The sequence below is a fragment of the Spermophilus citellus genome, assembly GCF_964194105.1.
Source record: "Spermophilus citellus genome assembly, chromosome: 6".
In the NCBI taxonomy this organism is placed as follows: Eukaryota; Metazoa; Chordata; class Mammalia; order Rodentia; family Sciuridae; genus Spermophilus; species Spermophilus citellus.
This window is the reverse complement of record NC_138187.1, coordinates 31,860,518-31,883,624: the sequence shown is the minus strand read 5'-3', so window position 1 is coordinate 31,883,624 and position 23,107 is coordinate 31,860,518. Positions and strand designations below refer to the sequence as shown.

General features: G+C 37.4%; 1 pseudogene across 1 annotated transcript in view; it reads right to left on the bottom strand.

Moving 5' to 3' along the window:
* Window positions 1–2,643: 2,643 nt before the first annotated feature.
* The window catches only part of LOC308651214 (cytochrome P450 3A9-like), a 596,726-nt pseudogene continuing 576,262 nt past the window's right edge, over window positions 2,644–23,107 (bottom strand). The window contains exons 8-13 of the transcript in view: window positions 11,628–11,755; window positions 9,996–10,062; window positions 7,540–7,700; window positions 5,918–6,144; window positions 3,367–3,529; window positions 2,644–2,739 (exon numbers count right to left, since the gene is read on the bottom strand). The product of the transcript in view is annotated as a cytochrome P450 3A9-like (transcript). The remainder of the gene's footprint in view (window positions 2,740–3,366; window positions 3,530–5,917; window positions 6,145–7,539; window positions 7,701–9,995; window positions 10,063–11,627; window positions 11,756–23,107) is intronic.

Below are 23,107 nucleotides of genomic sequence, written 5' to 3'. Positions count from 1 at the left end.
GGAAAAGTAGAACTTAAATTATCACTATTTGCAGATGACATGATTCTATACCTAGAAGACCCAAAAGGGTCTACAAAGAAACTACTAGAACTAATAAATGAATTCAGCAAAGTGGCAGGATATAAAATCAACATGCATAAATCAAAGGCATTTCTGTATATCAGCGACAAAACTTCTGAAATGGAAATGAGGAAAAACACTCCATTCACAATATCCTCAAAAAAAATAAAATACTTGGGAATCAACCTAACAAAAAAGGTGAAAGATCTATACAATGAAAACTACAGAACCCTAAAGAGAGAAGTAGAAGAAGATCTTAGAAGATGGAAAAATATACCCTATTCATGGATAGGCAGAACTAACATCATCAAAATGGCGATATTACCAAAAGTTCTCTATAGATTTAATGCAATGCCAATCAAAATCCCAACGGCATTTCTTGTAGAAATAGATAAAGCAATCATGAAATTCATATGGAAAAATAAAAGACCCAGAATAGCAAAAGCAATTCTAAGCAGAAAGTGTGAATCAGGCGGTATAGCGATACCAGATTTCAAACTATATTACAGAGCAATAGTGACAAAAACAGCATGGTACTGGTACCAAAACAGGCGGGTGGATCAATGGTATAAAATAGAGGACACAGAGACTAATCCACAAAGCTACAACTATCTTATATTTCATAAAGGGGCTATAAGCATGCAATGGAGGAAGGATAGCATCTTCAACAAATGGTGTTGGGAAAACTGGAAATCCATATGCAACAAAATGAAACTGAATCCCTTTCTCTCACCATGCACAAAAGTTAACTCAAAATGGATCAAGGATCTTGATATCAAATCAGAAACTCTGCGCCTGATAGAAGATAAAGTTGGCTCCGATCTACATATTGTGGGGTCGGGCTCCAAATTCCTTAATAGGACACCCATAGCACAAGAGTTAACAACTAGAATCAACAAATGGGACTTAATTAAACTTAAAAGTTTTTTCTCAGCAAAAGAAACAATAAGAGAGGTAAATAGGGAGCCTACATCCTGGGAACAAATTTTTACGCCTCACACTTCAGATAGAGCCCTAATATCCAGAGTATACAAAGAACTCCAAAAATTAGACAATAAGATAACAAACAACCCAATCAACAAATGGGCCAAGGACCTGAACAGACACTTCTCAGAGGAGGATATACAATCAATCAACAAGTACATGAAAAAATGCTCACCATCTCTAGCAGTCAGAGAAATGCAAATCAAAACCACCCTAAGATACCATCTCACTCCAGTAAGATTGGCAGCCACTATGAAGTCAAACAACAACAAGTGCTGGCGAGGATGTGGAGAAAAGGGTACACTTGTACATTGCTGTTGGGACTGCAAATTGGTGCGGCCAATTTGGAAAGCAGTTTGGAGATTCCTGGGAAAGCTGGGAATGGAACCACCATTTGACCCTGCTATTGCCCTTCTCGGACTATTCCCTGAAGACCTTAAAAGAGCATGCTACAGGGACACTGCCACATCGATGTTCATAGCAGCACAATTCACAATAGCTAGACTGTGGAACCAACCCAGATGCCCTTCAATAGATGAATGGATAAAAAAAATGTGGCATCTATACACAATGGAGTACTATGCAGCAATAAAAAATGACAAAATCATAGAATTTTCAGGGAAATGGATGGCACTAGAGCAGATTATGCTTAGTGAAGCTAGCCAAACCCTAAAAAACAAATACCAAATGCTTCTTTGATATAATGAGAGCAACTATAAACAGAGCAGGGAGGAAGAGTAGGAAGAAAAGATTAACATTAAACAGAGACATCAGATGGGAGGGAAAGGGAGAGAAAAGGGAAATTGCATGGAAATGAAGGGAGACCCTCATTGCTAAACAAAATTACATATAAGAGGTGTGAGGGGAATGGGAAAATAAACAAAGAGAGAAATGAATTACAGTAGATGGGGTAGAGAGAGAAGTTGGGAGGGGAGGGAGGGGAGGGGGGATAGTAGGGGATAGGAAAGGTAGCAGAATACAAAAATTACTAGTAGGGCATTATGTAAAATTGTGGATGTGTAACCGACGTGATTCTGCAATCTGCATTTGGGGTAAAATTGGGGGTTCATAACCCACTTCAATCTAATGTATGAAATATAATATGTCAAGAGCTTTGTAATGTTGTGAACAACCAATAAAAAAAAGGATATGTTTATTGACTTTCTCATTATAAAACTTATCATAACATATTTCAAAGGACACATCATATATCGATGTCACTACAAAAGCCACCACAACCACCCTCATTTTAATTAAAAATTATTGAAAATTTGGTGATAATTGTTGATTCTCTAATTAGAGCTCAGGAGGAGCTGCCAGTATTAACTGGCAGTGAGAGGAGAGAGCACATTAGACCCAGAAAGGGTGAGTCTTCATGTGTGGCACTGAAGTGGGCACCTCCTTTCCATCAGAAAATACATAATACTTTGCACAGACTCTGAACAAGGTCAGCAAAGGTCCAGCATCTCTTATCATTCATCAATTGAGGAATATAGAGTCTATCTTCATTTTGAGTTTTCTTCACAAAATACATTTTTGTTCTCTGATGTTCTGGGTCCCAGGCTCTGAGGACAACAATGCACAAATCCTTAGGGAAGATCAGGTTCCACTTATTATCCCATCTCTGCACACAGCCTTCAGAATAATGGGCTTTTCAGATTGAAGAAGTCCTTGATTGGCTAATTTCAGGGGAATCTGTAATGTATAGACAAGCACATGGAGAAGCAATGAATGAAACACCAGGAACCAAAGCAGCAAAGTCAAGAAGACACATTAAGCCCAGTAATGCTCCACAAACAAATAAACTACTTTTAGTATCATGTTCTTTGAATTCATCCTACTCATTCTCTAAGGTGTGTCATGATTGGATAGTAAAATTATTCATTTATCTGAGAAATTATTTCATAAACATTTATCCTGTACAAGGCCTGAGACAAGGAAGTTCTGTAAGTTCTGGTGAGGAGAGCTTCACTCAAACATCAGAACCCTGTGGTCACCACACCTCATGACTGTGCACAGGGTCTCTCCAGGAGACTTGGAGCTGAATTTACACTGTGCTCAAGTTCACAGTCCACACATACACATGGCACACTAATCTGCATTGAATCCATATGTTTTTTACACTTTGGTCTTCATAAAGCCATAGATTTAGAGCCCCCATGGTGAAGAACTCTAAATCTCAAAGATGGTGCAAAAGAGACTCACTGGACTATAGATCTAAGAATTAAATGATGAATGAGCATATAGTTTTCTGTGACTTGGCCCCCTCTGTTTGGAAAAACATCTTCAAATAAAACATTGTATATATGAAAAGCTACTGACTTGTGTTTCCTTACAAGTTTGGAAGGAGAAGGTCTGCATTACTTTGACAAGAGCAAGTTTTATGTTCATGAGAGCAAACCTCATGCCGATGCAGTTTTGGGGTCCATTTCCAAAGGGCATGTACATGTAAGGATTGATGCTGTCCTTGTTATTCTTACTGAACCTGGTCCCACAATAGATGAGAAGTCAACAAAATATTAAAACCTAAACAGTTACTTATTTCAGTTTGTGCCTTAGACACCCCTAAGCAATGGTGTAAAAGATGATTTCTGGGCTGGTCATTGAAATCCAGCTGTGGTTTTGCTATGAGAATCGTTAAGCTATGGAGTTTTTCCACCTTTCTCCCCCTTAGCCTATAGGAGTTTTTCCATCTTTCTCCCCCTTAGCCTATAGGATCTTTCAGTCTTTTTGAGATGAGATGAATGCTGTTTCAAAGGAAATCATGGTAAATTAAGACAGTAAAGAAAACAAAACACACATAAAATTTAAGGAGTATAAGAGTGAATGAATAAATTGAAATGAGATAATGGTTATGTTAGTTATGGCACATGCTTTAAAATTTGAAAACACAAACACACACACACACACACACACACACACACACACACACACACACATGCATACACACAGAATAATGTGCCATATCTGAGGAGAATTAGTTTTAGCATTGGAATAAACAAAATCCTGGGTGTTGAATGCTCTTATAAAAATAATGGGGAAATACTTGTATAGCCTATGCACATCCTGAAATATATTTTAAATCATCTCTGAATTGCTTATAATAACTAATAATATTTAAATACTATATAAATACTTATTGTTTTAGACTGTTTAGGGGAAACTGACAAGAAAAAATGTTTATAAGTTAGTTGAAATTATAGATAGAAAAACCATACATAAGGCTGAGCACAGCACATGTCTGTAATCCCAGCAACTTGGGAGACAGCAGGATCCCAAGTTCAAAGCCAGCTTCAGCAATTTAGTGAGGCCCTAAAGAACTCAGTGAAACCCTGTCTATAATAAAATACAAAATAGGGCTACTGATGTGGCTCAGTGCTCGACCACCCATGAGGTCAATTCCTGGTACCACGCAAAAAAAAAAAAAAAAAATCATACATGCAGAGGTTGAATGTATATATTATCAGGTGCAAGCAAAAATAAAATATGATACAATCTAGTTTAGCAAAAATATCTATCTATACATAGAAATATGTTTATGAGAACATGATCATATTATTAATTCATGGTTATTTAAAGAATTTAACAAACTAAAAAGTTTCTTCTCAGCAAAAGAAACATTTTGTGAGGTGAATAAAGAGCCTACAGCTTGGGAGCAAATTTTTACCCCTCCCACATTAGATAGAACATCAATCTCTAGAGTATATAAAGAACTCAAAAGCAAAGCACCAAAAAAACAAATAACCCAATCAATAAATGGGCCAAGAACCTTAACAGACACTTCTCAGAAGATGACATACAATCAATCAACAAATATATGAAAAAATGCTCATCATCTCTAGCAATTAGAGAAATGCAAATCAAAACTATTCTAAGATATCATCTCACTCCAGTCAGAATGGCAGCTATTATGATGACAACAATAAATGTTGGCAAGGATGTGGGGGAAAAAGTACACTCATACATTGCTGGTGGGACTGTAAATTGGTGCAGCCAATATGGAAAGCAGTATGGAGATTCCTTGGAAATCTGGGAACGGAACCACCATTTGACCAAGCTATCCCTCTTCTTGGTTTATACCTAAAAGACTTAAAAACAGCATGCTACAGAGACATAGCCACATCAATGTTTTTAGCAGCACAATTCACAATAGCTAATCTATGGAGCCAACCTAGATGCCCTTCAGTAGATGAATGAATTAAAAAATGTGGCATATATACACAATGGAATTTTACTCAACATTAATAGAGAATAAGATCATAGCATTTGCAGGTAAATGGATGGTGTTGGAGAAGATAATGCTAAGTTAAGTTAGCCAGTTCCAAAAAAACAAATGCTGAATGTTTTCTCTGATATAAGGAGGCTGACTCGTAGTGGGTTGGGAGGGGGAGCATGGGAAGAATAGATAAACTCTAGATAGAGCAGAGGGGTGGAAGGGAAATGGAGGGGCAGGGGATTAGCAAGGATGATGGAATGTGATGAACATTATTATCCAAAGTACAGGTATGAAGACACGAATTGATGTCAACATACTTTATATACAAACAGAGATATGAGAAATTGTTTTTATATATGTGTACTAAGAATTGTAATGCATTTCGTTGTCATTTATTTTTTTAAAAAATCAATTTAAAATTTTTTTAAAAAAGAATTTAGGATAGTGAATGGACATAGCATTTGTTTTGTTCCTTGTCACAAATTCATATCATTTTGCAAGAAAGTGTTATACTTATAACAGGAAAACTGCTTAAAGTACAAAGATATATATAAAAATGATTACATAGCTACCTGTATTTCATCTATGATAAGAAATGCAAGGACATGCTTGGATAACCCTAGCCCAGGTTGGTTCCCTTTCCCAGAGGCCCTGTACCTTTCAGGGCAGAACTCCTCAGGCTCTGGCCAGTGCTCTGGGTCTCGATAAAGAACATAGCTTGATATCATCACCACTGTCTCCTTCCTAATGGGCACTCCATTGATTTCAACATCTTTCTTACAGATCCTCTCAAGTCTGCCAGCAACTGGGTACAACCTGAGAGTTTCATTCACCACCATGTCCAGGTACTCCATCTGTAACACAGTATCATAGGTAGCAGGTGCCTGAAGAGAAAAAAAAGAGATTTTTGGAAATTTATGTTTAGAACTATCTTTAAACGCAATCTACGTAGTTTTATTAAAGTGTTAGGAAGTCCCAGGAATAACAGAATGGAGAAGGAGAGTAGTGCTTACAATTGACTAAGCACTGTAATAACAATCATGTCCATTTGACAACCATGTCTATGGCCCATTGAGAAGTGCAGAGTAGTTATGTACATAAGAGACCTTTGGGACAATCCCAAATTCAGTGTATAATATCCTCAGCATCGTCATGTACTACTTTTCCTCATGCAAGGAAAAGTAACTAATAGAATATGACAATTACACTCAGGTAAAATATGTGAAAATCACTGTTACCTTTCTCTAGAAAAGTCACAAGTCCATTTCAAGGAAATAGAAAAGAGGAAATAACCAATTATATATCAATTTTCTTGAATAATCCTGCTTTGAGTATATATATATATATATATATATATATATATATATATATATATATATATATATGTGTGTGTGTGTGTGTGTGTGTGTGTGTGTGTGTGTGTGTATGTATGAAACTTAAAGATAACATTACATCATGGAAAAATATTGGGAGAAACTGGTAACTTCCATTCCAGTACCACCAAAAGAAGTCTAAGTTTGGATGGCACCATGTCACACAATTTCAGTTCCAGAGAACATTCTAAGGAGGACAGGAAGCCACTCTCAGCCCCACCCTCTGTTGCTGGACCAGTCTCCTGGTTGTTCTTCAGGGATTCATTGTGAGCTCTGAAGAAGAGGCTTTGTGCCCACTTCACTCCAAACCAGCCATGCCAGCCCCAGAGACCAGGTGTCTTCATATCCAATAGACTCCCTGCTTAGGCAGAGGTGTAAGGACAGCAGGTACAACTTGTGACTAATGCCTGGTGTGTCATTGGAGAAGATACAATGTAGAAGTAAAGAATTTGGCTCAGGAGCCAGAAAACCTGACTCATCCCCTGACTGCTTCTCTCAAATACATGACTAGAGTGTGAAGATGTGTGGAGCAGAGCAGAGTCGTCCTGCCCATCAAGCCCAGGCTCACTCAGCAGACAGCCAGGCAGGAGCTCATGCCACAGATCAGCAGAGCCAATGATCTGGACACTTGAGTGACACATGCTTACACTTCCTGGGTGTCATCATGGTAACTGGTAATGGATACAACTGAAACTACACTCTTTTAAAAATTCCTTGTAGTTTTGGGAATAGCATTTTCCCCAAAATACTGTTTCTCCTTCATTTGTCTCTTCAAATCCTTTAAAAATAGAGGTGGTGAAAAGAATCAATGACTATATTTTGGACAAAGCCTCCTAGGAAGTGAAAAGGAGGCAGTCTTGTTGAGGCTCAGCCTCCCTCCTCCCTCTCCAGATACCATCTTCTCACCTTATTGGGCAAAGCCGCATCAATCTCCTGCTGCAGTTTGGTCTGGACATCAGGATGGGTGGCCAGTTCATACAAAATGAGGGAAAGAGCACTGCTAGTGATCTCATAGCCAGCAAAAATGAAGATAATTGATTGGGCCACAAGCTCCAGATCAGACAGCGCTAATGGAAGAGGAAACACAATTTAGGCAAATCCAGCAAATCCCAACATCAGAGTTTAGATGAAGAGAAATCCCATTAAAACCCACAGATCACTATGCAGGACCATGGAAAAGCAATTCAGAGTCATTCGCAGAGTGGTTTTCACTTTCATGTCTCTCTGATAGGGAAGACAAAGGAAAACTTTTTTTAATCCAGTTTTCCTGAGGTCTATACCACTCTTGGACTTGGCTACTAACTGTGCCATTCTCAGCACCACCAAAGATAGGTAATTTCAAGAGATACCATTTCTATCTAAGATACACAGTATGATCAATATGGACTTTTAGATACCTGGGCCCTGAAATAAACATGGTCTCTGTGCCAAACATGCAATTCAAGATAGAAAAAGAAATACACAAAACAAGTGTTTGAAAGGTCTACAGAGTTCAGATTTATTGATGATGGTTTTCTATGATGATGTCATGAGAACATTTAATTATCAAATCTTTTATCCCAGTGAGTATGAACCCCATGAAATAGGACTATAAAGTCAAGGTTCAGGCCAGGTGCAGTGGCACACACCGGTAATCCCAGCGGGAGGCTGAGGCAAAAGGATCATGAGTTCAAAGCCAACCTCAGCAACAGGGAGGTGCTACGCAACTCAGTGAGACCCCTGTCTCTAAATAAAATACAAAGTAGGGCTGGGGATGAGGCTCAGTGGTTGAGTGCCCCTGAGTTCAATTCCCGGTAACCCTCTCCCCTGCACCAAAAAAAGTCAAGGTTTGGAGCTCGGCTTTTTGCATTCATAGCTACTAGCCACATGTGAATGTTTAAATTTTAAACAGTTCCTCAGTGGCACTAGCCACATGTCAAGTGCTAAGAAGGCAAATGTGTTTGGTGGTTATTTTATTGAAGAGTTAAACTACAGACTGTTTCCTTCGTCACAGAAAGCTGAATAGAATTGGGTATATATATACAGGATAGATGGATGAATGGATGGATGGATCAATAAGTAGATAGTTAGATAGATAGATAGATAGATAGATAGATAGATAGATAGATAGATAAATGATAGATAGATAGATAGATAATATGTACATGTGAACCTAAAAATATGTACACTGGGGCTGGGGTTGTGGCTTAGTGGTAGAACACTCACCTAGCACACATGAGGTACTGGGTTTGGTCCTCAGCACCACATAATAATAAAATAAAAGTATTGTGTGCATCTATAACTAAAAAATAAAAATATCTTTTAAAAAATATGTATACTGGCAGGTTGTAGTAAGCCCAGTCCTCATCTCTAGAATTAATTGCTCAACATTCAGGACTTTCTTCAGATGGTTGTCACGGTACTGGGTACCATGAATTAGAACTGCAATGGGAGTATTTGTGTATTACAGAAATAAGCAATAAATTAGAAAAAAAAATTGAAGGAGAGAGAAAAATAGTTTATATCACTGGATGTGAGTAGATACAGAAATATTTCTTTCCTCTGTTGCATGTAGAAGTATTTCATGTTAATAATGTTGTCTACTGAGAGTATCTAAAAGCAAAAATCCACAAGATGTTCACAAATTTTGATTTAAAAATTCCATTAATTGTGAAAACAAAAACAAAAAACAAAGCTGTCATGAGAAACAGAGCAGAAACCTAGAATATCTTAAATCAGAAAGCAAGAAAATATTTAGAAAATAAATGAAAAGGACACAGAATACACTATATGCTACTATAATGTGGTTACATGTCATAGAATGTACAAGACCAAGAGCAAACCCTAAGGAAATCTGTGGACTGTGAATGCTAGAAGTGTGTCAATACAGGTCCCTGAACTGTGATAAATATAACTCTCTGGTGGTAGATATGAGGAGTGAAGCAGTGTATTCAAGACTACATGGAGAACATCTATGTTTTCAGTTCAATATTGCTATGGCCAGAATAAACAGAAGCTACTTTTAAAACAATCATAAAAAAGATGACAAGAATAATAGAGGACTCAGGAGCCTACATGAAAGGGATACCAGTGGACAAATATGGGAGAATTGAGCATCAAAATAAAAATAGTAAGAAAATAAGTTGAATAAAAATACCATGCTAGTGAAAGAAATACTTGTTTTTATCAGCTTCAACATTTGAACATGGCTCTAGGTGTGCTTCTCTAGAAAGTTCCTCAGGCTACTGTATATGATATCCAAGCATTGTCTTTCTGCAACTAGGTAGAAATACTCTTCTTCCTGGAAAATCTTCTGAACATTTCCAGAACAATCTTTCCCTCTGAGTTTCCCCATCAGTAGATGAGATAGCAACCTTGTTTACCTTTATGAGACTCCACATCTTTGGAATTCTGAGAATTTATCATAAGCTGAAGAAAATCCACCCAATGCTAGAAACAGAGAGATTTCAAAGATAGAAGGTCATTAAGAGTGCAGAACTTATCTTCCCTTCTGATACTATGAATTCTTTAAGTACAGAAGTCCAGCTGGAGTTTCCTAAGTCATCAGTGAAGAAAAGCATCCATCTACAAACTTTGAAGAGTAGGACATTTCCCTGAGTGAAAACTGGCTGTGGTGTCCATTAGCTACTGGCCTTTGCTCTCCCTACTTGTGAGCTCCTGTGTATTCTGAACACAGCCTCCTGGCCAGAGAGTGGTTGGCTTTGTCTCCTGTTACATTTGTTTGCTTAGGGAGAAGTCCTGGACTTCAATATTTTGTTTTACTACCTTAATTCTTCACCAAAGATGCCACAGATTAATCTCCTACCATTGTTAGAACTCATCATCAGATTTTGGGCAAGCTTCTTGAAAGATCCCACCATGCTTGAAGCTTTGAACTTTGTACTGACACCTGGAGGGCCCATCCTGGCTCCCTGGCCTTCACACATCCTAGTGCTGGGCTTCATACATGAAACAAAATCTTCACCTAAAGAACCCCATGCCTCTCCATGAGGGGCCAGACAGTTCCAGCTACCCTGAGGATGCCTTCTGTGGAGATTTTGTAAAGTGAGGGGTTTGGAAATGCAATGATTCTTGACCATATAAAATCTGATGATATTAAAGCACCAGGAAAATAATTTTTATGTTGAAATTTTACCTATTGAAGAGAAGGGATATGATAAAACATTTTTCCTCTATTTAAAAAAAATCATTTCAACTGATATATTTAAAACATTAAACTATACATATTAACAGGTACCTGATTACTTTGATATATGTATACGCTGTTTGATGTTTATGTCAATTCAGACACATTTTAATTGCATTTATCATTTCCTGATGGTGGATGATTTCAAAATCTATTTGGCTCAATTAATAAGAACAATTTTAACATAGTGTTGCAATAAACATGGGAATGCATATCTCTCTTTGACATACTGATTTCATTTCCTGTGGTTATACACCTAGTAGTGAGATTGCTAGATCATACAGTGGGTCTGTATTTGGTTTCTGAGGGCCCTCCTCATAGTTTTCCATAAAGGCTGTCCTAATTTGCATTCTAGTCAACAATATACAAGGACTCCTTTTTAGAGCATTTGGGACTTTTTCTATCAGCAATATTTATGCCTTGACAAACTAAATTCCATGCCCATTATTTAATTGTAAATGCTTTCTCTCTGATCCATTATTTTTTCAGTATTTGGAGTATATAATTTTATTTATTTAAGTCTTCTTTATTAGTTCTTTTTAGTTATATGAGAGTAGAGTCCATTTTGACATAATTATAAAAGCATGGAATATATCTTACTCTATTTCAGTTCCCTCTCTAATTCATTCTTGTTTCTCAATTACCAGATGCTAAGTTCTTTATTCTCCCCAAATGAAAACCCTCTACTACTCCCAACCAAGAGTTCTTTATCTACATTTTAAAAATATACAAAGAAGTATGGAAGTCATACACCCATAGGCAAATAAATTATCAAAAATGAACCTCTGTAACCACAACCGGATTTTACCTGTTGTTTCTCTTGAAGGCAACTTTCTTTCATTCTGTTTATAGCTTTCTTTAAAAAATTTGTGACATCCTTTGGAAACAGAGAGATATTCATTGCCTCATAAATTGGAGTAAGGAGTGGAAATATTACTGCAGGGGAAAGAAAAAAAACAAAGGACACTTCAGTGAAAAAAAATGTAAAATTTACCTGAAGCAATTACATCTTTTCTACCAATCGGAAAAGTGGAAATCACAGGAGTTCCTAAAGAGGAACTATTTCTGTTGGGACCATGTTGGGGTTTGAGTGTGCAGAGTTTAGCTCCCTCAGGCCTGACACTTTGCAAGAGCTGTGGCTGTGATTTAGGTCAGCTGAGGCAGACCTCAGTTAGGAGGACAAAAAGTTATCGCAAGTCACAAGTTCTGCATGGTTTGGCTAGGAGGAAGAAGCTTCCTGCATACTTGTCCTGGGAACAGTACATTCTAAAGAAACAAATGCATCCTCAGAGGATTAGATAATGTCTACAAAGAACTTTGGGAGGGTACTTATCAAATGAACAGGAACGATCTGAATTTAGCTCTGTGTACCCGCTGAGGCATGATATTTGGGCAATGTGGGTAAAGTGTTATTGAAGAATTGCTTGCTTTGTTAGAAGAAGAATATAAAAGGAACTTGCAAATAAATCTCAGCATGCAGTCGCAACTGCTGCCTTTGCTCTGCATCCCCTGTGTCCTGGTTATTTCGCGACCCTTACCCAGGGACCCGAACACTCTAGACGTTCACAATTGGCGCCCAAACAGGGACCCTGCTGGATTGACAGGAAGGGTAAGTTCTTTTTCTTTATATTACAGGGTGATGGGACAATCTTCATCTTCTCCTTTTTTACGTATTCTTAGGCATTCACTTGCTGTCTATGGTATTAACATTTCTCAGTCTGATATAGAGATGTGTCTTAAGGTGGTCAGGGAATGGAATCCCTGGTTCCCGGAGGAAGAATCTATGGATGTGGATAATTGGAAATGGGTCCATCATAATATTGAAAAGGCCATGAGACAAAGCGAAAAAATTCCGATTCGGTTTTGGTCTATCTGGTCTATTTTATATACAATGTTTAAAGCTATGGAGGAAAAAAGGTTGATTGGCAATTTACAAAAGGAGCTAGCTCCCTCTATTTTATTTTTTTATTTTAATTTTTTATTGGTTGTTCACAACATTACAAAGTTCTTGACATATCATATTTCATACATTAGATTGAAGTGGGTTATGAACCCCCAATTTTACCCCAAATGCAGATTGCAGAATCACGTCGGTTACACATCCACAATTTTACATAATGCCCTATTAGTAACTGTTGTATTCTGCTACCTTTCTTATCTCCTACTATCCCCCCTCCCCTCCCCTCCCATCTTCTCTCTCTACCCCATCTACTGTAATTCATTTCTCTCCTTGTTTATTTTCCCATTTCCCTCACAACCTCTTATATGTAATTTTGTATAGCAATGAGGGTCTCCCTTCATTTCCATGCAATTTCCCTTTTCTCTCCCTTTCCCTCCCATCTCATGTCTCTGTTTAATGTTAATCTTTTCTTCCTGCTCTTCCTCCCTGCTCTGTTCATAGTTGCTCTCATTATATCAAAGAAGACATTTGGTATTTATTTTTTAGGGATTGGCTAGCTTCACTAAGCATAATCTGCTCTAGTGCCATCCATTTCCCTGCAAATTCTATGATTTTGTCATTTTTTATTGCTGCATAGTACTCCATTGTGTATAGATGCCACATTTTTTTATCCATTCATCTATTGAAGGGCATCTGGGTTGGTTCCACAGTCTAGCTATTGTGAATTGTGCTGCTATGAACATAGATGTGGCAGTATCCCTGTTAGCTCCCTCTATTTTAGATCTCCCTCTGGATATTAGTGAAAAAGAAGAGATAATAAAAGATACGCAACAATTGACTCATAATTCTTCACAAAATTCTGCTGATTTAACTAGTAATGATACGGAAAAGAAAACGAAAGTAAAAATGGCGATCGATGATCGCTCCGTTTCGGAACAATTGAAACTTGTTATGGAAGAAGTTCTGGGACATCTTAATAAATTAGAAGCTAAAATGGACCCTAGGCCTTTATCAGGAACCAGATCCTCTGCCCCTCTGGCCACCAACACTTTTTTGGCAGCTTCTTTAAAGGCTGTCCAGTAAATGGACTCAGAACCTTCTGACGATGAGGACAAATCTCCCTTCTTTGCTTTTCCTATAATCAGGCCTGATCCAGCAAATGGAATGGCACAGCCACCTCAGTATGAGGGGATTAATATTGATCATATTGGCAGATTAAAAAAGGCAGTAACAATGTACGGACCTCAATCCCATTATGTAAAAGAATTGCTTAATGCTTTTGCTACTCATTACAATAATTTTGCTCCTGAGGATTGGAAGATTATGGGCCGTGCTCTTCTACGGGAACCTAAATATCTTCAATGGCACATGTGGTTTTTAGAAGGATGTCCCACTAAGGCTAGAGAAAATGGTAACAATCAAAACCCTGTTATTCGTGCAATAGGATACCCTATGTTATCTGGCACTGGTATGTATGATGATATTCAACATCAAATCAATATTCCTCCTGAGATTCATGAGCAATTGAAGGAAATAGCTTTAGAAGCTTGGGACAAAATTAGACCTACTGGAGAACATTATGGCTCATGGACAAAAGTTTCACAAAAACCCAATGAACCTTATGTAGAATTTTTGTCTAGATTAAAATTGACAATTGAACGAACCGTAGTAGGAGAGGCTACCAGGCAACAATTTCTACATTTGCTGGCTTATGAAAATGCTAATGAAGATTGTAAACGAGCCATTTTACCGATTAAATATACAGAAGGAAGATGTCATCAACTACTTGGGATATACAGTTACCAGACAAAAGATAATTCCTCAAAAATTATCAATCAGGAGAGATAATTTAAAAACACTTAATGATTTTCAAAAATTATTAGGGGATATTAATTGGTTACAACCTTCTTTGGGGATACCTACTTATCAGTTAAGTCATCTGTTTTCATTGTTACAGGGAGATCCTGCACTTAATAGCTCTCGTATAATTACTAAAGAAGCCTCTAATGAGTTGACCTTTGTAGAACAGCACATTAAAAATGCATTCCTGCTCTAATGCCATCGATTTCCCTCCAAATTCTATGATTTTGTCATTTCTTATTGCAGAGTAATACTCCATTGTGTATAAATGCCACATTTTTAATCCATTCATCTATTGAAGGGCTTCTAGGTTTGTTCCACAATCTTGCTATTGTGAATGTGCTGCTATGAACATCGATGTAGCAGTGTCCCTGTAGCATGCTCTTGTTAGGTCTTTAGGGAATAGACCAAGAAGGGGAATAGCTGGGTCAAATGGTGGTTCCATTCCCAGCTTTCCAAGAAATCTCCATACTGCTTTCCAAATTGGCTGCACCAATTTGCAGTCCCACCAGCAATGTACAAGTGTACCCATTTCCCCGCAACCTCGCCATCACTTGTTGTTGTTGGACTTCATAATGGCTGCCAATCTTACTGGAGTGAGATGGTATCTTATGGTGGTTTTGATTTGCATTTCTCTGACTGCTAGCGATGTTGAGCATTTTTTCATGTACTTGTTAATTGATTGTATGTCCTCCTCTGAGAAGTGTCTGTTCAGGTCCTTGGCCCATTTGTTGATTGGGTTATTTGTTATCTTATTATCTAATTTTTTGAGTTCTTTGTATACTCTGGATATTAGGGCTCTATCTGAAGTGTGTGGAGTAAAGATTTGTTCCCAGGATGTAGGCTCCCTGTTTATCTCTCTTATTGTTTCTTTTGTTGAGAGAAAACTTTTTAGTTTGAGTAAGTCCCATTTGTTGATTCTAGTTGTTAACTCTTGCACTATGGGTGTCCTATTGAGGAATTTGGAGCCCGACCCCACAGTATGTAGATAATAGCCAACTTTTTCTTCTATCAGACGCCGTGTCTCTGATTTAATATCGAGCTCCTTGATCCATTTTGAGTTAACTTTTGTGCATGGCGAGAGAAAGGGATTCAGTTTCATTTTGATGCAAATGGATTTCTAGTTTTCCCAGCACCATTTGTTGAAGATGCTATCCTTCCTCCATTGCATGCTTTTAGCCCCTTTATCAAATATAAGATAGTTGTAGTTTTGTGGATTGGTTACTGTGTCTTCTATTCTGTACCATTGGTCCACTCGCCTGTTTTGGTACCAGTACCATGCTGTTTTTGTTACTATTGCTCTGTAGTATAGTTTGAAGTCTGGTATCGCTATACCGCCTGATTCACACTTCCTGCTTAGCATTGTTTTTGCTATTCTGGGTCTTTTATTATTCCATATGAATTTCCTGAGTGTTTTATCTATTTCTACAAGAAATGCTGTTGGGATTTTGATTGGGTCTTCTTTGATATAAGGGGAGTAACCAAGGACAGGGTAGAGATGAAGAGCTTGAGAAGAAGATTAACATTAAACAGGGATGATAGGTGGGAGGGAAAGGGAGAGAGAAGGGAAATTGCATGGAATTGGAAGGTGAGCCTCAGGGTTATACACAATTACATATAAGAGGAAAGGAGGGGTAGGAGAAAAATTATATAAGTGGAAGAAACGATTTATAGTAGAGGGGGTGGAGAGAGAGAAGGGGAGGCGAGGGGAGGGGAGGGGGATAGTGGAGAATGGGATAGACAGCAGAATACATCAGTCACTAGAAAGGCAATTTGTAAATCAATGGAAATGTAACTGATGTGACACAGCAATCTGTATACGGGGTAAAAATGGGAGTTCATAACCCACTTGAATCAATCTGTGAAATATGGTATATTAAGAACTATGTAATGTTTTGAACAACCAACAATAAAATAAAAAAATAATAAAATTAAAAAAATGCATTTCTTCAAAGAATAGATTTACAAGCCCCTATTTCTCTTTATATCTTAAATACATTTCAATATCCTACTGCAATTCTGGGACAGCATGAGCTTCCTTTAGAGTGGATTTATACAAAACATAGATTCTCCAAAAATATTATGCCATATGCTGACCAGATCGCATTATTAATTGAACAAAGAAGACAGAGAAGTATAACCCTGATGGGCAATGACATTTCTCTATTAATTACCCCATTGCCTAAAGACCAATGGACTTACTTGATACAAATGACTGAAATGTTACAAATAGCGTTGGCTGAATACACCGGAGGTGTTTCCTATCATTTCCCCAAGGGCAAATTATGGGACATGCTAAAATGTTAACAATTTGTAATTAATAATATTATTAATGAATATCCTTTAGACAATGTTGTTACTGTGTTTACTGATGGATTAAAAACTAAAAGTGCTTATTGGACAGAGAATCAATATTAGGTTCAAATAACAAACTATCAATCTGTCCAACAAAATGAATTATTTGCAATGATTCAAGTTTTAAATGATTTTGATAATCAAGACATTAACATTCTTACTGACTCTGCATACACAATGAGAGCAGTTAAAAATATATTTACTGCAATAGCCTATTCTAATAAACCTGCTCTACAGAATCTTTTTCTTACCTTACAAAAACTTTTACAGGCTCATAATGCTCGCATATTTATAGATCATATTAGATCACACTCTAGATTACCAGGATTTTTGACATATGGTAACACTCAGGTAGACAAATTAGTGATGTTCAAAACTCCTCAAGAAGAACATATGCTGTTTCATTCTAATGCCGGACATTTACACATTAAATATAAGATTCCATATAAACAAGCAAAACAAATTATTAAAAATTGCCCAGTTTGTCGACCTTTACATCTTAGGATTATACCTTCCAGAGTAAATCCTAAAGGGATTCAACCTAATGAATTATGACAAATGGATGTTACACATGTTCCCTTGTTTGGACGTTATTCTTGTATTCATGTTACTATTGACACATACTCTAAATTTTTGTGGGCTACCGCTCAAATTGGAGAAACCACCCGTCATGTTATTCAACACTTAGTGGAAACATTTGCTATTATGGGAATTCCCGCTATGATTAAAACTGATAATGGTCCAGCTTATACTAGTAAAAATTTTAAAGATTTTTGCAAATTATATGATATTGTTCATCTAACCGGAATAGAATATAATCCACAAGGACAAGCTTTAGTAGAACATGTACATGCTACGCTTAAAACACAAATTAAAAAATTAAAAAGGAGAAAAATGACAGATTTAAATATGCACTTGTTTAGACATTTACAAAATCAACCTAAAGCATTGTTACATCAAGCCTTATTTATTTTAAATTTCCTTAATCTTCCACAAGGAGAAATATTGACAAGAGCAGAACGACATTTTGAGCAAAAAACCTTAGAAACAGTTCATGAACCAATCTGGATAAAAATTGTGGCAGATGCTGAATGGCAGCCAGGGATTTTACTTTATAGAGGAAAGGGCTATGCTTATGTTTCAACAGAAAATGGACACCGGCAGTGGCTCCCAGGGCGGTAGATCCAGACCCGTCACAATCAGAACGGCACCAAGGGGGGCACCCTATCCACTACCCCAGCCGAGGAATCAAGATCCTGAGCTTGATGTTCCGGTGGTAGCAATGGCGCGTCTCCATCTTGGGGCCCGACGTCGTCGACGTCCTAATTTCTCTCCCTTACCTACGTGGGGTCAAATTAAAAAGCTGAGTGGGGAAGGGAAAAAGGTGCTGCAACGAACAGGGAAGAGTTGCACCCCAGAAAATTTATTTCTGGCCATGTGTGCATTATTGACAGTGTCTTCCGCTTCTGAGGTACAAAATAATAATACTCACTATTGGGCCTATATTCCCAATCCACCTTTGCTGGAACCTGTTATTTGGGGTGACATGGATATTACCTTATATACTTCTCCTGCTCTTTTATCTCCCCCTTGGAACAATTTAACATATGAATATTAATGATGGAACACCATTTAATTTCACTTATAAGAATAATAACAGTAAACCTATATGCTTGGGTGCTCCTCCTTGCTTACAATTAGATTGGCAACATTGGATACTAGCTGGAAATTGGAGTAATGGTTCTTGAACCCGTTTACAACGGCTGTCTGCATGGTCCATTAATATGACTTGGGATAATATAACTGAACAAAAATACCCTATGTTCCCCGAGTGCCCCGATTTTACTTATCAGGACTTGAGATACTCCCCTTTCATATGGCAGGAATGTTTAGGTAAATTTGGGAAGATATTTCAGGATATTATCATGTGGGGTCCTTATGGGATGTTCTTAAAAAATTGTTCAGAATGGAATATTACTGCTTGTGATTTATCTTCTACATACAGAATCCCGCCGAAAGAGAGATGGAATGAAACCATTTGGAACGACAAATTAATGGCCTGGGGTGATGGCGGAATTGCTGACCCACACTTGGCTTCAGTGCAGTACCCTCATCACTTACAAACACATTTATGGAAAATTGCTGCTGCAACTAAACCTGTAATTTTGTCTAATGGATCTTTCTCTGGGACTAGTCAATCTGCTGCTTCTTATAATTTTACTGTATTTAAAGAATATAATATAACTACATGCGCGCCCATGCCATATCTGTTCTTAATTGGAAATGTTACTTTTGATAAGGAAATTTTATGCTTTAATTGTAAATTGTATACCTGTATTAATACATCTGTTTCTATTCCTTCTGGTTATTCCACTGTGCTGTTACAACAGTGCTCTCACATTTGGCTTCCTGTGAACTTACAAAGACCATGGTCCCAAGATCCTGTAAATACTTTGGTTCTGGAATTCTTTAGACGATTGTTAAAATGTACTAAACGGTTTGTGGGAGTTGTTGTTGCTGTAATTCTAAGTCTTATTGCAGTAGCTACAGTTGCTACAGTTTCAGGGATAGCTTTACATACTTCTTTACAAACAAAACATTTTGTTGAGGAATGGCATAAAGATTCGCATGAGTTATGGCTATCCCAAGCTCAAATTGATTCTAGACTTCAAACTCAAATGGATATTTTAAAACAGACAGTTAATTGGTTAGGAAAAAAGATACTCACTTTAGGACAAGAAATTAGATTAAAATGTGACTGGAATTCAACTTCTTTCTGTATAACTAATATACAATATAATCAAAGTTTACACGAATGGAGTATCATACAAAATTATCTCGATGGTAATGAAACAGCTCAATTAATGATTGATTCTTTACAAAAGAATATATTTGAAATTTTTGGAAAAGGGTTTCAACATGATGATGCTGCACAAATAGCTGAATTGTTTTTAAAGCAGTTAGAGGGATTAGATCCCAAAGGAATTGCTCAAAGTCTTACCCATACGGCTGGAGGAGTGGGAATAGTGTTATGCTTAGTTATTATCCTGTTTGTGACTATATATTGCATGTGCATAAGACCATCTCAAAACTCTATATTAACTTTGTGGAAAGCTGTTTTAGAAAAACAAAAGAAAAAGGTAGGAATTGTTGGGGTTTGAGTCTGCAGAGTTTAGCTCCCTCAGGCCTGACTTTTTGCAAGAGCTGTGGCTGTGATTTAGGTCAGCTGAGGCAAACCTCAGTTAGGAGGAGGAAAAGTTCTCTTCCCCTTATCGCAAGTCACAAGTTCTGCAAGGTTTGGCCAAGAGGAAGAAGCTTCCTGCATACTGGACCTGGGAACAGTACATTCGGGGATTAGATAATGTCTACAAAGAACTTTGGGAGGGTACTTATCAAATGAACAGGAACAATCTGAATTTAGCTCTGTGTACCCGCTGAGGCATGATTTTTGGGCAATGCGGGTAAAGTGTTACTGAAGAATTGCTTGCTTTGTTAGAAGAAGAATATAAAAGGAACTTGCAAATAAACCTCAGCATGCAGTTGCAATTGCTGCCTTGGCTCTGCATCCCCTGTGTCCCGGTTATTTCGCGACCCTTACCCAGGGACCCGAATGCTCTAGACGTTCACACTCTCATGGCTCTTATTCAATCTCACACTGGAATTCCCAGGTAATGTCAGAGGAAAAGAAAAACAAACAAATAAAAAGTATACAGATAGGATTTTCCCTATTTTTAGGTGCAAATGTTGACCAATGTGGTCAACACACAAGAAACCAGGCACATTTCTAAGGTTAATGAAGAATTGGTGAAAACACATTAAAAACACAATCTAAATCTGCACAAATGTAGGCATGTGATACATTTGCACAGAGCTGCACACTCATACATATAGGCACACAAAACAGGAAAAATGAAAATAAAAAACCTAGATTGTATCAATTTCCTGTTACTATAGAAATAGGAACTTAATAAATTTATAGTCATGTAAGAAATTATCATTGGGTAAAACAGAATAAATTATACATGCAACTGCCTGATAATTTTTTTGGCAAGGAATGACCTCTGAACCTATAAATATCTCTGGATAAAAATTGAGTTAATAAATAAATGTTACTTTGAATTAGTCAAAGGGGAACAAAGGGAAGGGTGAGGGGATGAGAATAGGAAAGACTGTAGAATGAATCACACACAACTTTCCTATCTTCATATATGAATACACAACTAGAGAAACTCCACATTATGTCCAAACACAGGCTTGGGAAGTTGTACATCATGTATGTATAATATGTCAAAAGACATTCTAGTGTCATGTATAATTGAAAAGAATAAATTAAAACTTAAATATAACTAATTAAATGTGAAAATGTTGAAAAGTGAATGCTTACCCGCCGGTTACTGAAGACAGAATAACATTCTTTGATGAGCACTGTTTTGATAGTGCTTGGCTCCATAATAAACAAAACAGGCTGTTGACCATCATATATGCTGTGTTAGAAAAATAGGGCTTATTAAATCTAACAGGCCAGATTCTGCAGCAGAAATCCAGACTTCGATCCTGATGTTACCTATTCTACCTGCCTAGTCCTACATTACATAGCAACATGAAGTTCTAGTTGGGGATTCTGACCTCAGAAGCCACTGCAGTCTTCATAGCATAAAGGGTAATGTAGATAAAGTATGTAGAAAGAGACAAAATACACCACCTAAGAGATCATAATTAGAAATAGCATTGGAACACTTGTTAAATCTAGATAGTGAATACAATAGTATTGCCTACACTACTTTCCATAACTTATTTATTTATTATTTATTGTAATTATTGGTGGACAGAATGCCTTTATTTGTTTATTTTCATATGGTGCTAAGGATCAAACCCAGTGCCTCACACGTGCTAGGCAAGTGCTCTGCCACTGAGCTACAGCCTCAGCCCAAAGTCTCCATAACTTTTTACATAGCCAAATATAGGTTTGTGAAAAAAATTGAAGGCAGACAATTGAATAACTTCTCACAATTACTAAGTTTTTCAAGTGGTAGCTAAAATGGGGGATTTGGAGATCCAGTGGGGCATGTTGTATTCTTGGATCACATGTTGTGTCCTTGGGCCATGTCAACTGAGCAGAACACTCTGTCCAGACCTGTGGCTTTCTGGGGATTGATGAGAGAAGATGGAGAAGAAGAGTCAATGTCTTCTACCACTATTTTTAGTGGAGAGCAAAATGATTAGACCTCTTCTGTGGCTCCCACCAACCACCCACCAGCTCTAAAATGGAATGGTTGCTATAGTAAGCTGAGGCCACCCTCCAATATAAACCCTATCAATTCACCAGGAAACTCACTGGAGTAACTACATCCTATGTCTGGTCTTAACATAAAATGAATGAAGAAGAGAAAGAAATGCTTCATTGAAAAGTCAACACTGAAAACTTAAAAATGGCATATGAGCAACAATAATGATGACAATAAAAAAGAAGAAAGAAAGTTAAGGAAATGAAAAAATCTGAGCAGAAATGGTTTCCCATCTGCTTCTCAGTACCTCCCAGCCTTTTGTTCAAAAGCATACATTAAATCTGAAATTTAAATAAGAGAATTTGTCTTTAAATTAAAAGGAAATCAATGGAGGAAAGAGATGATGCCATAAATTTATAAGCCCATGATTTTAAAAAACAATTCTCAAATAATACATTTTATTCATCTAAAAGGGTCAAAAAGAAAGAAAAGTGGGGAAGATAGGACTAGCCAGGCATTGGACACAAAGTAAGGCTGGAGACTCTGGGTCATCAAAAGCAGGAGAAAAGCCAAAAATGCAACATTCTCAACCTAAGTCAGACTGTAGACCCAGACTCCTGGTGACATGCAGAACCTTTGGCAGGACAAGCCTCCAAGGACTTTGCAGCACAGAGGGTTGCATCCAAAAGCTCGGGGCTGAGGTTGTCCTCATGCTTTGAGGCGCCACATCATAACAAGTCTACCAAAGAGAAATTTCCAGAATACTCACCCCCATGTTTTTCCATACTTTTTATAACATTCTGTGTCAAAATTAGAAAAACCCTAGGAAGAAGAACAAAATGAAATTACATTATTGTTGCAAATGTACTGACATTGCATCAAATGACCCAAATCCCATGAAATCAGGCTTCTTGTTCCTAACAGGTGGTTAGAGAGAAGCTCTTATTC